Source organism: Amphiura filiformis, chromosome 1 (genome assembly GCF_039555335.1).
Source record: "Amphiura filiformis chromosome 1, Afil_fr2py, whole genome shotgun sequence".
Lineage (NCBI taxonomy): Eukaryota > Metazoa > Echinodermata > Ophiuroidea > Amphilepidida > Amphiuridae > Amphiura > Amphiura filiformis.
Window position 1 is genome coordinate 28582996 of NC_092628.1, and position 16119 is coordinate 28599114.

A 16119-nucleotide genomic window follows, 5' to 3' on the forward strand; every position below is an offset into this window, starting at 1 on the left:
TATGAAATTACTGTTTTATGAAGATGAAGTCAGGTATAGGCCTTGCCGACATCATCATCATATAAACGTGTTTTATAGCGGATTGTCTACTCGACATGTAGACCCTGTATATAAAAATTGTTTCATTATTGTTATTATGTAATTATAATAACTTAACTTTGGGAGGGATAGCCTCCAATAAAAAGAACTTCATGAATGGAATTTTATTTCAGCCAAAGCGTGATTAGAAGTTTGATATGACTTTACTGACTGCAGCGGTATTGTCATGCCAATCTTTTGACCAAGTTTTGTCTCTGGGAAATTCTTGTTCTTTTAAAAAGAGCAATATTCTGGATTTCTTAATTTAGATAAAGTGAAAGACACCTCACTTTATTTCGACACAACTATTCTTACAATCATTTGGAATGATGGATATGCATGGAGACATCACCATGAGAAAATATGGACAGTGTTGACTGTCGGGCACTCGTGTTGTTTTACATGAGATTTCATGCCTTAATTCTGAATTGAATGTCAGATATTGCAGATTATGAAGATGAAGAAAAACAAAATGGAGACGGAGATAGCTACAGTTAAATAACAGAAATCGACTTTAAGCCTACAATAATGGTTGTTTCATTGAATAGCCATTAGATCTGTATGCGTGCTATCTACTGAAGATAGCTAAGTTTCGTCAGATCGACATGTGCTCTTAAGAAGATTAACGAATGAAAATCAACTAGATCTCATCTGTTTCCTTACTGATACTGTTGAGGCATCACCACGGGCCGGTTATGCAGATCTTATGATTTTGGAACTCTGGTTGGTGCGACGGTGACTCGCTGATTGCAGTCATGATGTTTTCAGAGCAATGTCAGACTATGTAGGCCCATCGGCAACAGAAAATCAAGTTTCGCTCTTGGGTGGATTGCCAACTGAGAAAGTCTACATGGACTTAATAGAACTCAGGTGCAAGAATGAATGGCAAAAGTGATATTTGACTAGTCAATGCAGTTATTCTTTACCAGGTCAAATGTTTTATTGGATGATGTATGGTTTCTTTACACCTTGCATACTTGATGTAAGGGCGGCGCAGTAAACAATTCCTCTCATGATCGACGGTGAACCAATCTGGCAGTTTCTCATGAGAGTTGCGAAAAGAGGTATGATAATGTAGATTCTCAGATGTTGAAGATATCGAAATGAAGACTCGAACTGAAGACAAGATCCATCAGAAGAAAGGATGCTGAGGAACATAGAACTTTTAAAATATCTGAACTTAAATCAATTAATCGTTAATTGTTGGAAAATTTTAAAATGTTAACATGATGTTTTGTGCAACTTGATGCAGAGATAGTTCTTCTATTATTTCAGGTCTATAGTCGAGGTTAAAACTAGTATTGTTCATTTGAAAATGAATTCATGGAAATGTGCACCAAGAGGAATTAAATGGTTCTTGTAAATTAATATTTTATTGGTGAAGAAGAGTATGCATAAAAACCAGATGCTTAAATGATTAATATGCTAGAGATACTGTGAAATAATTGTATAAAACTTGTAAACCTAATAATATAATTTGCACGTGAAATAGAGTTGTATATAAAATCAAATTGCTTTTATAATGTATGTATAGTCGTAAATCGGCCAAATAGCCAATTAATTTTGAAAAACTTTTTGAGGTCACGACAATGTTATTGTCAGCCTGTCACCAAACAATGGTTGAGAGAATTTACCGTTCTTGTTACTGTTAAAGTTTTGTCAAGGAATTCTCTGATTTTTTTTTATTGTAATTAAGTTAAATAATTATACATGTTACATTTCGGGTCGAAATAGTCTCGAAGAGGGGGTAGTGAAACGGAGAGCCAAAATGCGATTTCAGATTTTTGGCCTGTTTTTAAGCTTACCTCCTGTGTAGCTCCGTGTGTTGTCAATGGCCGAATTTAGCTCTTGTCAAATTCATATTTAGAGAAAGGTCACGATGCTCACGTGTTCGTGGTAGTTTTTGATAGTTATTATACATTTAAAAATGATTGCATGGCTCTGCACAAGGTATATTTTTGTAAATTTTTGGATTTGTTTACCTGTCGATCGTCAGTTTTTGCCGTGGGTTGAAAATACGGCAGAGAAATTTGTCATGTCGTACGTGTGAATTTGGCTTCAAAATTTCACTATTCTGCTAGAAGTTGTACAGAGATCTTATAATATTGTGTAAATAATTTTGTCAGGAACAAAATAAGGTATTACATACCGCTCTACTGAGTAAATATTGAGGACAAAATTCAGGTTTTTCATGTGTTGTTTCAATGAATTTTAGATTTTTCATTTTGAAACTTCCCGCCATCAATCGCCTGAACGTAAACAAGTTTTTCCTAAAATTGTAAATTTCCTTAAAAACGACTTTTGTTGATCAAACTTCGGATTATTTAAGATGTAATTGTTTAAGGATGTAGAATTTTAAGATAGTTTTGAGTATTTTTATGTTTTACATGGTCAAAAAGGGGGTCATCAGTTTGATTCCTGATTTAAAAACACTAGCAGTTCTAGTTATTAAATTTCGTCATGTTCAAAATCTGTTCGAAATTGAGCGCCTGACGCGGAGTGACTGCGCCGATATCCATAGTAACGGAGCTTACGCTTTGAACGCAGCCGCCTAAAAGGTTCCATGAACGCGCTCAGGAAAGTATATAAAGGCCGTGCACGACGCAAATTAATCAGATTGCTTGGTGGACAATAGTCCACCCAAACCTTCACTCAGTTTGAAGGTAAGCACTGCCAACCAAAGCAATTACGAAATACTCTGGAGCTCAGATTGAGCTAGGGGCAGCTTGGCTACCACAATAGTGGCAACACCCGGTGGTTATGCACTCCGTGTTTTGGCCTAGCGCCTATGCCCATTGTGCAAGTGACTTGCCGCACACATGCACAAGTCCAATGGAAAATTATGCACTGTATTTTGTGTGCATTCATTGTTGCATGGCAAGTTCAGATATAGGTGTACAGAAATGGATAGGCCTACTGTACTCTGTAGTCGGCCTACTAGGCCTTGGCCTAGCCTATGACTAGTATGTCATGTGATGGGAGATTCTGTTGATTAAATTGTATTTTTATGCTTCTCGATTATTTAAGCAGATAGTATGTAGGCCTACTGTTCGGCAGCATTTATTGGTAATTTATTTGGATTTAAAACAGAGAAATAAGGAAATATCGTCATGATCATCAACAGAGATTGTGTATTTTTACCAGTGTTTACTTGTATTTATGAATTGTGATGTATAAAGACAAATATGAGAGCAAAATAACAATACAAGATATTACAAAAGAAGCAAATATAAAACAGAATTGTCAAGTCTCATTTTTACCTGTTACTTCTCCTTTCATGCATCACTGATTCCAAATATCTTGAGGAGAATTCTAGTCTTTGATACTACGCTACCACTTGTATGTTTAGAAGGCTAGTCTTCTCCATCAGTCGCTTACAAAAGTATTAGGGCAAGCTCGGTCCCGTTATAACTGGTGTCTGGCGGTAGGATAAATCAAAATTTATACAAATTTTGGCTCACGATTTATTATGGCAGCGACTGAAGATAGTGTTGATACTTCTCCAACCGATACCAGCTCAGAAATATTAGCTGGTGATGAATTTAGTGTTCATGAAAGTGATGAGTCAGTGAGAAGTAGGCCTAAACTTTCTAGCAATGACACTCAGCCTGGAGTAAAAATAAAGCCTCAAACTTACGATGGGACCACTTCCTGGTCAGACTATTTGATACAATTCAAATTGTTGCTGAATGGAATAAATGGAATGATTATACCAAAGCCATTTGTTTAGCAACTAGTTTAAGAGGTGTTGCTCAGAGTGTACTGGGATATTTGGATTCGACTGAACGGCATGATTACCACTCACTTGTGGCCTGTTTGAACCTGAGGTTTGGAACCGAAAATCAGGAAGAGCTATTCTGGGTGAAACTTAATAACAGAGTAAGGCACCCAAAAGAGTCATTGCCTGACCTAGCTCACAACATCAGGAAGTTAGTCAAACTAGCTTTACCAACAATACCAAGTCCTTTCTCACAGGAGATAGCAAAGAAATACTTTATAAGTGCTATCAGAGAAAGCGAAGTTGCGGTTAAACATCCTGCGTGCAAAACCTGTTACTTTTGATGATGCAATTAAGTTTGCAGTGGAAACTGAAGCTTTCTACAAAGCTGAAAAGTACAGGAAGCATCAAGATGATGCTAGTGCAGATGGAATTGCTGAATTTGTAGATGTGAAAGAGAAGACTGGGAGATCATCGAGAAAGAAGCGGAAGTCTCCCTCATCACAAATGCGAGCCAGGAGAAGGTTAGCTTTCTTGAAGATCCAGACAGGGTTAACCAGGCCGCATGCTCCCGTAATTGGGAAAGACTGTGATGATCTACCCTGCCCAATGGCATGCTCAAGCAGTTCAAAGAAGAAAGGGAGGAAGACACGGAAGTCTCCATCATCTAGAAGGCGAGCCAGGAGACGGTTAGCTATAAGGAGACAGTTAACTGGTGGTCAGGACACTCCCTTGATAAATGGGGAAGACTGCCAACTAGCAGGTACCCCAGTGATAATCAGACGGTATTAGTTGACCGTATAGGCGAGGTGAATGGAATTCATCTGGTCAATACGCCGCCGACACTCTGAGAAAGTTGTCATCTCAGATGAGTCTTTGGAAGAGGTCAGCTATGCTACTTGATGACGGTCATGATGGTATAGGCAAACGATCTGGCATGTGCACCAACTCATTAGCACCAGCAGGAGACTTGCCATAGCAGAAGGATAGTCTGCAGGAAGAATGGCATGTTATCATGGCTCAAAGATCATGCAGGATCATGACATAAGGAGAGTGATAATGTCTGATTGTAAATATATAATTTGTAAATAGCTTTACGAGGAAGATTCAAGGAGACGAAAGTTATCGTGTTTATGGGATAATGAGATGCGGAAAAGCCCTCGCCAGTATAGTCATTGATCCTTGTGGTGTATAAAGTCCGTAAAGGGCTCACCGACGCCTTGCACTGCCTGCTCACAACTCCTTGCCGCTAAAATATGAAATTACTGTTTTATGAAGATGAAGTCAGGTATAGGCCTTGCCGACATCATCATCATATAAACGTGTTTTATAGCGGATTGTCTACTCGACCTGTAGACCCTGTATATAAAAATTGTTTCATTATTGTTATTATGTAATTATAATAACTTAACTTTGGGAGGATAGCCTCCAATAAAAAAGAACTTCATGAATGGAATTTTATTTCAGCCAAAGCGTGATTAGAAGTTTGATATGACTTTACTGACTGCAGCGGTATTGTCATGCCAATCTTTTGACCAAGTTTTGTCTCTGGGAAATTCTTGTTCTTTTAAAAAGAGCAATATTCTGGATTTCTTAATTTAGATAAAGTGAAAGACACCTCACTTTATTTCGACACAACTATTCTTACAATCATTTGGAATGATGGATATGCATGGAGACATCACCATGAGAAAATATGGACAGTGTTGACTGTCGGGCACTCGTGTTGTTTTACATGAGATTTCATGCCTTAATTCTGAATTGAATGTCAGATATTGCAGATTATGAAGATGAAGAAAAACAAAATGGAGACGGAGATAGCTACAGTTAAATAACAGAAATCGACTTTAAGCCTACAATAATGGTTGTTTCATTGAATAGCCATTAGATCTGTAATGCTATCTACTGAAGATAGCTAAGTTTCGTCAGATACGACATGTGCTCTTAAGAAGATTAACGAATGAAAATCAACTAGATCTCATCTGTTTCCTTACTGATACTGTTGAGGCATCACCACGGGCCGGTTATGCAGATCTTATGATTTTGGAACTCTGGTTGGTGCGACGGTGACTCGCTGATTGCAGTCATGATGTTTTCAGGGCAATGTCAGACTATGTAGGCCCATCGGCAACAGAAAATCAAGTTTCGCTCTTGGGTGGATTGCCAACTGAGAAAGTCTACATGGACTTAATAGAACTCAGGTGCAAGAATGAATGGCAAAAGTGATATTTGACTAGTCAATGCAGTTATTCTTTACCAGGTCAAATGTTTTATTGGATGATGTATGGTTTCTTTACACCTTGCATACTTGATGTAAGGGCGGCGCAGTAAACAATTCCTCTCATGATCGACGGTGAACCAATCTGGCAGTTTCTCATGAGAGTTGCGAAAGAGGTATGATAATGTAGATTCTCAGATGTTGAAGATATCGAAATGAAGACTCGAACTGAAGACAAGATCCATCAGAAGAAAGGATGCTGAGGAACATAGAACTTTTAAAATATCTGAACTTAAATCAATTGATCGTTAATTGTTGGAAAATTTTAAAATGTTAACATGATGTTTTGTGCAACTTGATGCAGAGATAGTTCTTCTATTATTTCAGGTCTATAGTCGAGGTTAAAACTAGTATTGTTCATTTGAAAATGAAATTCATGGAAATGTGCACCAAGAGGAATTAAATGGTTCTTGTAAATTAATATTTTATTGGTGAAGAAGAGTATGCATAAAAACCAGATGCTTAAATGATTAATATGCTAGAGATACTGTGAAATAATTGTATAAAACTTGTAAACCTAATAATATAATTTGCACGTGAAATAGAGTTGTATATAAAATCAAATTGCTTTTATAATGTATGTATAGTCGTAAATCGGCCAAATAGCCAATTAATTTTGAAAAACTTTTTGAGGTCACGAGGTCACGACAATGTTATTGTCAGCCTGTCACCAAACAATGGTTGAGAGAATTTACCGTTCTTGTTACTGTTAAAGTTTTGTCAAGGAATTCTCTGATTTTTTTTTATTGTAATTAAGTTAAATAATTATACATGTTACATTTCGGGACGAAATAGTCTCGAAGAGGGGGTAGTGAAACGGAGAGCCAAAATGCGATTTCAGATTTTTGGCCTGTTTTTAAGCTTACCTCCCGTATGTTGTCAATGGCCGAAGTTTAGCTCTTGTCAAATTCATATTTAGAGAAAGGTCACGATGCTCACGTGTTCGTGGTAGTTTTTGATAGTTATTATACATTTAAAAATGATTGCATGGCTCTGCACAAGGTATATTTTTGTAAATTTTGGATTTGTTTACCTGTCGATCGTCAGTTTTTGCCGTGGGTTGAAAATACGGCAGAGAAATTTGTCATGTCGCACGGTGAATTTGGCTTCAAAATTTCACTATTCTGCTAGAAGTTGTACAGAGATCTTATAATATTGTGTAAATAATTTTGTCAGGAACAAAATAAGGTATTACATACCGTCTCACGAGTAAATATTGAGGACAAAATTCAGGTTTTTCATGTGTTGTTTCAATGAATTTTAGATTTTTCATTTTGAAACTTCCCGCCATCAATCGCCTGAACGTAAACAAGTTTTTCCTAAAATTGTAAATTTCTTAAAAACGACTTTTGTTGATCAAACTTCGGATTATTTAAGATGTAATTGTTTAAGGATGTAGAATTTTAAGATAGTTTTGAGTATTTTTATGTTTTACATGGTCAAAAGGGGTCATCAGTTTGATTCCTGATTTAAAAACACTAGCAGTTCTAGTTATTAAATTTCGTCATGTTCAAAATCTGTTCGAAATTGAGCGCCTGACGCGGAGTGACTGCGCGATATCCATAGTAACGGAGCTTACGCTTTGAACGCAGCCGCCAAAAGGTTCCATGAACGCGTTCAGGAAAGTATATAAAGGCCGTGCACGACGCAAATTAATCAGATTGCTTGGTGGACAATAGTCCACCCAAACCTTCACTCAGTTTGAAGGTAAGCACTGCCAACCAAAGCAAACGCCCTACTCTGGAGCTCAGATTGAGCTAGGGGCAGCTTGGCTACCACAATAGTGGCAACACCGGTGGTTATGCACTCCGGGTGTTTTGGCCTAGCGCCTATGCCCATTGTGCAAGTGACTTGCCGCACACATGCACAAGTCCAATGGAAAATTATGCACTGTATTTTGTGTGCATTCATTGTTGCATGGCAAGTTCGTATAGGTGTACAGAAATGGATAGGCCTACTGTACTCTGTAGTCGGCCTACTAGGCCTTGGCCTAGCCTATGACTAGTATGTCATGTGATGGGAGATTCTGTTGATTAAATTGTATTTTTATGCTTCTCGATTATTTAAGCAGATAGTATGTAGGCCTACTGTTCGGCAGCATTTATTGGTAATTTATTTGGATTTAAAACAGAGAAATAAGGAAATATCGTCATGATCATCAACAGAGATTGTGTATTTTTACCAGTGTTTACTTGTATTTATGAATTGTGATGTATAAAGACAAATATGAGAGCAAAATAACAATACAAGATATTACAAAAGAAGCAAATATAAAACAGAATTGTCAAGTCTCATTTTTACCTGTTACTTCTCCTTTCATGCATCACTGATTCCAAATATCTTGAGGAGAATTCTAGTCTTTGATACTACGCTACCACTTGTATGTTTAGAAGGCTAGTCTTCTCCATCAGTCGTTTACAAAAGTATTAGGGGCAAGCTCGGTCCCGTTACAATATTAGGAAGGCAAAAAAGTTTCACCAAAGTGAAATCCGGGAGTAAATTGAGCGAGAAATGGTAAGATTTCTTGGGATTTCAACATTATCATGATTCACTAGAAGCCTTTGCATCGGGGCCTGAGATTGGAATTCCAGTTTCCTTTCTCACGAAGTAAGGGCTAAGAGTAAAATTGTACAATTGTGTTTGGGAGTGGCCTTCTCTCTTTCTCTTTTTCCTAGCTATTTTCTTCCATTTCTTGCTTTGTTTATCAAAGCTATCTAGGCCAGCATGCATATATTAGCCTACACTGGCTATCCAGGCTTGTGCATTTGTATGAGCTTGGAACGGTCCATGGTTTTCCATGGATTAGCATGTGTTCCTTATATCCAGGCTGGACACATCACACTACCGTGTGATGTGTCCAGTTCATCGCCGAACTTACATATAAGATGGAGAGTTTAGCATAACGGCCTGCCTATTTACGCTTCCTGAAAACACTCTTGCACATACCGGTAACATACAAAACCACAAATTCACTAACTTCAACTTGCACTACCGACACCATGAAAAATATTTTAATTATTACCGATCCTTCAGAATACTTGCAATATTGGCAGTTTCATAAAATCCTGCTGCTGAAAATCGTAAATTCCACAATCTTCTGTCAGATCCAGGTCAGTAATCACAGATGGGCGAATCTACCAGCGTGACAAGACCAGAGATAATAAAGGATGAGAGGCCACGCTGTACAAATAGCTAGCCTGATTCGCAAGCGTCGTCGCTGGCCAGATCTTCTATGGTCGTGTATGATGAGTAGAGACCATAGAGCCCTACATGTATATAGGGCTCTGTGGAAGAAACGGTTCCTAATTTTGAAGCCATGGATAATATATTCATTTATACGAGAACCATATTTTTGTACCAATCACAGAACAGAATTTCACCTACTCACAGCTGTCAATCATTCTTGTGAAACGAAGCTCCGCCTAGTATCAAGGTCTTCTTCTGCGCATTGGTTGTGCGATTAACTAGCCTCCAGCACAAATCCTGTGCACACGATCAGGATGGATGGGCGGTTTACGCCTGGTTTACACAATAGGAACTGCGATGCATCCTAAACTGGATCGTTTCCGTGTATTCGCATTGCATGGTGGGTAATCGCCTGCCAGTTTGCGTAGCTCCACGTTCACAACAGTTTAAAATCAACACAGGCATGCAGGTAAATCCATATAAAAATTAACATGGACACAAAATTGACATAGCTTATGTAATTCAAATAATAAAATAATAAAATGTAATATTATCATGATAGATGCACGTTTTATTAAAACTTGAAAAGATTATTAAGTCCAATAATTTGTTTGTGTTAGCTTGCACGAGTCACAAAATGGCGACCCATCACACATTTTCTGCATGTGCCGACATTAGTAACTCATAGTGACTGTCCTCAAACTAGCGCCAGTGTGTCTCAGGCCTGATAACGACCCCAGGTAATTTTATGCAGAAAGTTTTCTTGCGAACAGCTGCAGGTGACAATTAAACAATGAACACGGCTTGTTTATGTACATGCGTGGGGAGGCTTGTACGTCAGCTGACGTGTTTTGGACATGTTCCGGCGTAAAAAAGTGTTGTTTTTCGCATGAAAAATACCAGCGATGACCAGTTTTTTGTGGGCTATTTGATTTACAGGTATGTCGGTTCGTCATAGGGTAGAAATGATAGCTGTACAGTGTACAATTTGTATAACATACAGTTTAACATAGGCCTAAACATTAAATGGGCACAACTCGACCTTCCGTATTATGCACAAGTATGTGGAAGTGGCAGGCATATGTGTTCCTCACGGACCAACCTGGGTAAACAAACAAACAAACAAACTAAAATATACCCTATTTTTTAATTTCGAGTACACCGTCGTCAAAAACAACCCTATTTTTTAAACAAAGTTTAAAATAACCCCTTTTTCCGCGAAATTGAGAACGCTCATGCGTACTTGCTCGAGAAACACTAGCCACGAATTTGCTCACGGATGCCCTCGCATTCGTGGCTAGTGTCCCTTCGCCCTGAATATCGGTCGGTAAACAAATTACGTAAGCTTACCGTTACGTAATATCATTGTAATAACAATAGGCAATTCTGAAATATCCCTAAATAAATACCTCCTTGTACATATCTTTACCTACCAATTTGTTACTATGCGTGTTGTTGAAGTAATTCTCAGTTCTATGTGCCATTTCAGGTGCATTTAGGTAGATATTTCATCACTATTTCTGGAAAAATTGCTCCAATATTCTCAGGTGATCGCTTTATTTCACGAAGTAAAAGGTCATTAGAATGGGAAGAGGTCATCTTGCGAGAGAGTGGCAATGGATTAGTCCATTAAGAGAAATAGGGCGGCGTCAGCCATATCCATTTTATTAGAAGTTGACGCCCCATCGGCTTATCATAGAGTGCCTGGATGCATCGATTCCATATTTGACAAACAATTAAAAGCCCAACTTAAAGCAGAAACCAACGTGAAGGGGTACTTCAACAATTGTTTATACGACGTCACATCCTCATCATAGCCATATTCACCCATTTTCAAATGGAATGGTCATCAATGACGTTGTCAGGTTGACGACTGAGGGCAGCAGTCTAAGGTCAGGTTATGTCAAGTAAGCTCACGTGATAATAATATACTCTCATCTATAGAAGCTGTTAGCCTATGACCTTCCAGTCATTATTCATTTTGCCTGCGTCAATTGCTCCCACATGGTGAGGCTAAATTTCTGCCATCTTTTCGTCAGCTGTGCAGCCAGCAAAAATCAGCTTATAATTGCTTCCAATTTTCAGGATCGTAAGTATCGAAAATGTAAAAAGGTACGGCTCAATACATGCAATAGAATAAAGCTTATAATGACACGCTTATGAAGTGTGTTTGTGAACTATGAAGCATGTTTACGTCTCGGTACAATTTTATGTACCGGACTATGCAAAAGGATGGCATACTTGCCATCTCTAACAGCAATGCTGATGCATTGCGTGTTAGAGATATGCTCGAACAAATGCGTACACATAGTCAATGTTAAGTGACGACACAGGGTATTGGGCCTATTTTATTTTTTTAATAACATTATATTATACATTTGAACTGCTTTTATTTTCATTCATAAAATAAGCATCACTTCCGTCACATACAATGCATTAAAATAAGCACCGGATAAAAACGCGATTTTGGAAGCCAAAAAACGCACCACGATATTCCAAAAACGCAAAAAACACGATTTCCTCGAAAAAACGCAAAAAAATATTTTTTTTTTTTTTTTTAATTTTAATTTTTTTTTAGAAGTTGTAGACCCTAAATTACTTGTTATTGAAGGTTGGCACCTCCGAAATACTGCTACATAAAAAAAAAAAAAAAAAAAAGATTTAAAAATTCTGAGATTTTTTTTCAAAACTGGATAAATTTGTACATTTTAATTACTTTTGCTTCTATTGAACAGCTAGCAATGCATGTTAATTCAATATGTCCCTGGCTGTTCAATAGAAGCAACAGTAATTAAAATGTACAACTTTATCCAGCTTTGAACAAAAATCTCAGAATTTTTTAATCTTTTTTTTTTTTTTTTTTTTTTTAAGTAGCAGTATTTCGGAGGTTCCAACCTTCAATAACAAGTAATATAGGGAGGGTCTATAACTTCTAAAAAAATTAAGGTAATACACAATTTTAAAGTGTTGCGATTTGGTAGTTCACAACATCTTGCAAATGGTAATGAGCTTTGGCAAAATTGCATTGCTCATTTCCTTCATGAAGCGTAGAAGAATTCAAATATCACAGAAATAATTTTGTAGGTCCTGTGGTTCTTGAGTTATGTTGTAAAGAGGGCTGAAACAACAACACTTTTGTAAAATGTACATAACTCATTAACAATAATAAATTAAGCAAGTTTTCAAAATATATAATTTGTAGAATGAACTTTTGCAAAACATCAAGGTGTTATTTGTCAATAATTTATTGATCTAGAGAATGAAAATCGATTTTTTTGGTTGCTTCGACCAACAACACCTCGTCTACCCTTAAAAATTTAAAAAAAAAAAAAAAAAAAAAAAAAAAATTGAAAAACGCATAATTTCACCCAAAAACGCAATTGCGTCATAAAAAACCGCGATCGCGTTTTCCTCCGGTGCTTACATTAAAAGATGATCAGATGAGTAGAAAGTGGCCAAGAATATATGTGAAATGAGGGAGATTTTTAAAGAACTGGAGTGAAAACAACATTTACATTCACTGAACTCGAGTCTGGAGTGTATCACAAGCTATCACACTATTGTGCAAGGTTCAGTTGTTTTCACCCCAATGCATTTATTGATGTGACATGGCCCGACCGACATCATGTAGACATTATCATGACATACCAGATTTGGTTATTGTTGTCGTCGATTGTATTGTTCGATCGACTTGTCTGTCATCATGACATGATCATGTTGTGGCAGCACAGCGCTTGCACGATAACGACGATTGTATAAACCATAAGGGAGCGATCGTTATTTATGGCAGGGGGGGATGGGTAAATTTAGGGGGAACACAAATTTTTTTGTGATCTTGAGGGGGAACCTGAAATTTTAGCTGAACCAGGAGGGATATTGTTAAATTTTAAATGGAGAAAATTGGGAAAACAAGGGGGAAAAAATTTTGAGCGGACGCGAGGGGGGAACGTGAAATTTGTTGTCGATATTTTTGCCAAAACACCCATCCCCCCCCCTGCCGTAAATAACGATCGGTCCCTAATTATAATATGATAGCAGACACGACATGATTGGGATGTTTCTCACTACCCAGAACATGATCATGTCAGTAAGTGAATATTTTGGACTGAATTATTCGGACTAACATGCTAATGAACATTGCATGATTGATTGTGTGAAGAAGAGAAAATTCAATGTAATACATGAAAAACTGAAAAGTCAAAAAAAGAGAAAGTTTTTGAGTAAAATTCACACTCACTGTCTGCGATCTCTGAATCCAAGTACCAATCCAAATGTATAGAAATCTCTTACGAATAGCTCAGAGGTAGTCCTTTGCAGATTCCTCCTGAGTTAGGGGTAATTTTCAGGCTAAATTGATGTCGACTTCTCCTGGCGAAACGATCGCATCCCCGCAAAATCTTTTGTATTCTTTTGCTGTTCCACATCCGGTATTTGCCACCTTTGGTCAAAGGTCAAATTAAGTTACGACTTTTTCCTGACATTTAAAATCAGAAAAAATCTAAAATATATCATATTGCAAAATAATTTTTAATATTATTTTTATGCAAAAGATTTTAAAAATATATATAATTAATAATTATTGTAAAAATTTTTTAAAATATTTTGTTTCATGCTCTGTAATTTTACATTTTTATGGTAAAACGACCAACATGCAACAAAACTGTGCGGCTGATGATCAATGCTTTATTTTATCTTTTGCAAAACTTATCTTGGAAAACAAAACTTATTAGTTTAGCTTTATTTTACCTATTGCACCCTCTCATTCCATTCAAACCATTTAATCACTAAAAATAAGATAAAATATCATATTTTTAAGTCAAAATAAATGTTTATAATACTATTATAGGTTTATTTCACTTGAAATGAATAAAATTAAGTTACACAAATCAAAACAAATAGGAGCTGAAGAAGTCACCAAACTTTTGTTTACTATTTACATTTTGCTGCAGCACTAAGCCGGCGAAAAGCCGCTGAAAGTTTTATGAATGACATTCGAGCAATTCCAGACTCGTATTTCCCATTTTGGATGTCAATGGGAAATACACACTTAACGATTTGCGCCGGTTAGAAACTTGAAAAAAAATCTTTAAAATTTTATCAATGTATATAAAAGTGGTACCAACCTTATTGTGCTTGCTAATTTAAGACTCGGTTGAAACAAAATTAAGGATCGAAAGCATTTTAGTGACCAAAAAGGCAAAATTATCGTCAAAGTTCTGCCGAAATCGGCACCCTTGCGAAGGGTTCAGAATTCGAATCGGGAACGAAAATATCCGATCTTTGCGATCAAAAACACAAAATTACAATTTTAAACATACTATTGGCAAAAGACATTATTACCAAACAATACAGAATAGAAAATTTGACATCATTTTCTCAAAATATTGAAAAAATTTGCTCACTAGACATCGAAAAAGTACGCAATCCAATTCCCGTTCAAACGCGTGGGAAACTGAAAGTGCGATAATCGTGACTAAGCAATTCTGGAAGTATGCATACATTTTGTATAAATTTCTCAGTAGTGTCTAAGTTAGGGACTTCTGACAATCATGAGTGATGCTGTACAGTAGAAATAGAATTTCAATTCATGAATTGATGATGTCATTTGACATTGACATTGTCATTGATCAGTGATGTATAATTTAATAATTTTTTAATTGCTTAAAAGGGCATTTCGTGATCCACAGCCTCATCCCCCCACTTTTCTCAAAAAAGTTGAGATTTTTATATCACTGGAATACTCTGGCTACATAATGTTCATGTACAAAATATTTCTTGCAGATTAATTCGTTAGCAAAGATATCGCGAAATTTGAATTTCGTTCTGGTGCATCAGAACGAAATTTACAACGTATTGTCTATGGAGCAGTGTAATACACATAATCATGCATAACTCGCGAACGCAAAATCGGAATCAACTGAAATTTTGGGAATATGCTTTTTTCGTGGATATGTACTCAAAAATGTCATAAAAAGAGGATGCTAGGATCACGAAATACTCCTTTAAAATGATATCCTGAACTGAAGTCTTTTTGAAGATTAATATCATTATGCAACACCCAGATGCAATTAGACTGCAGAATTCAGTCCTCAATGATAGTCAGGAGTCTCCAGGACTCAGTCTAGTCACTTATCTTTTGGTCCTTATAGTTATATGACCATTTGAGGATTGAGTGCTTACCGTACATCTTCCGAGGTGCATTTTCAGACAATAGCTTGGGATTATTGGGGCAGAGGTTATCTTTTGAATTCTGTCATGACCACTGAAGCATAGTCAAGCCTGTCAAGGACACTCGGAGTGAATTGAAAGACCATGTCACTCGCCACACATGCACAAAAGAATGTTAAAGGTCACCCGATACCAATTTGGTGAACTTCCGCGCCTCGGAAAATAATGTTTAAGTTTAAGACTAAGATGCAACAGCTTCATCAGTTCATATTCAAGTCGAGACTAAAATTAACATTTTAACAACTAAAACTACCAAATTTTTGATACTCCATCAATCGTTATGATCTGTGTACAAATGTACTCGTTGGGTACGTTTATCAATCAATCACGTAGAAGAGGCCTGAGGCAAGGTCGACACGCTGATGCAACCAATGGATCAAACGTTTTGTTGTCATAACGTAATCATTGATCGGCCAATTGGTACTAGCTAGCACTTGATCGAAAAATCTATCTTCTATGCACGACAACACGATAGTTTCGTATCACAAGCTATCAGTTGTTCATACTAAACTTATCGAACAAGCTGGCACCCACTGTCTAGCTGTCTGACTTCTCTGCACATACTGCTCTATGTCTGAGATGAGTGCTTTATGCCTCACAAGGACACTTACATGGACCTTTCTTGGACCTT

The 16119-nt window shown here is 37.0% G+C and overlaps 1 protein-coding gene across 1 annotated transcript in view; it reads right to left on the minus strand.

Annotated features, from left to right (window-relative positions):
• Positions 1 to 13667, minus strand: part of LOC140139773 (speckle-type POZ protein-like) — a 113359-nt gene extending 99692 nt beyond the window's left edge. Inside the window, 1 exon segment of the mRNA XM_072161519.1 lies at positions 13498 to 13667. The gene's annotated coding sequence lies outside the window, so the exon portion shown is untranslated.
• Between the last annotated feature and the right edge of the window lie 2452 nt (positions 13668 to 16119).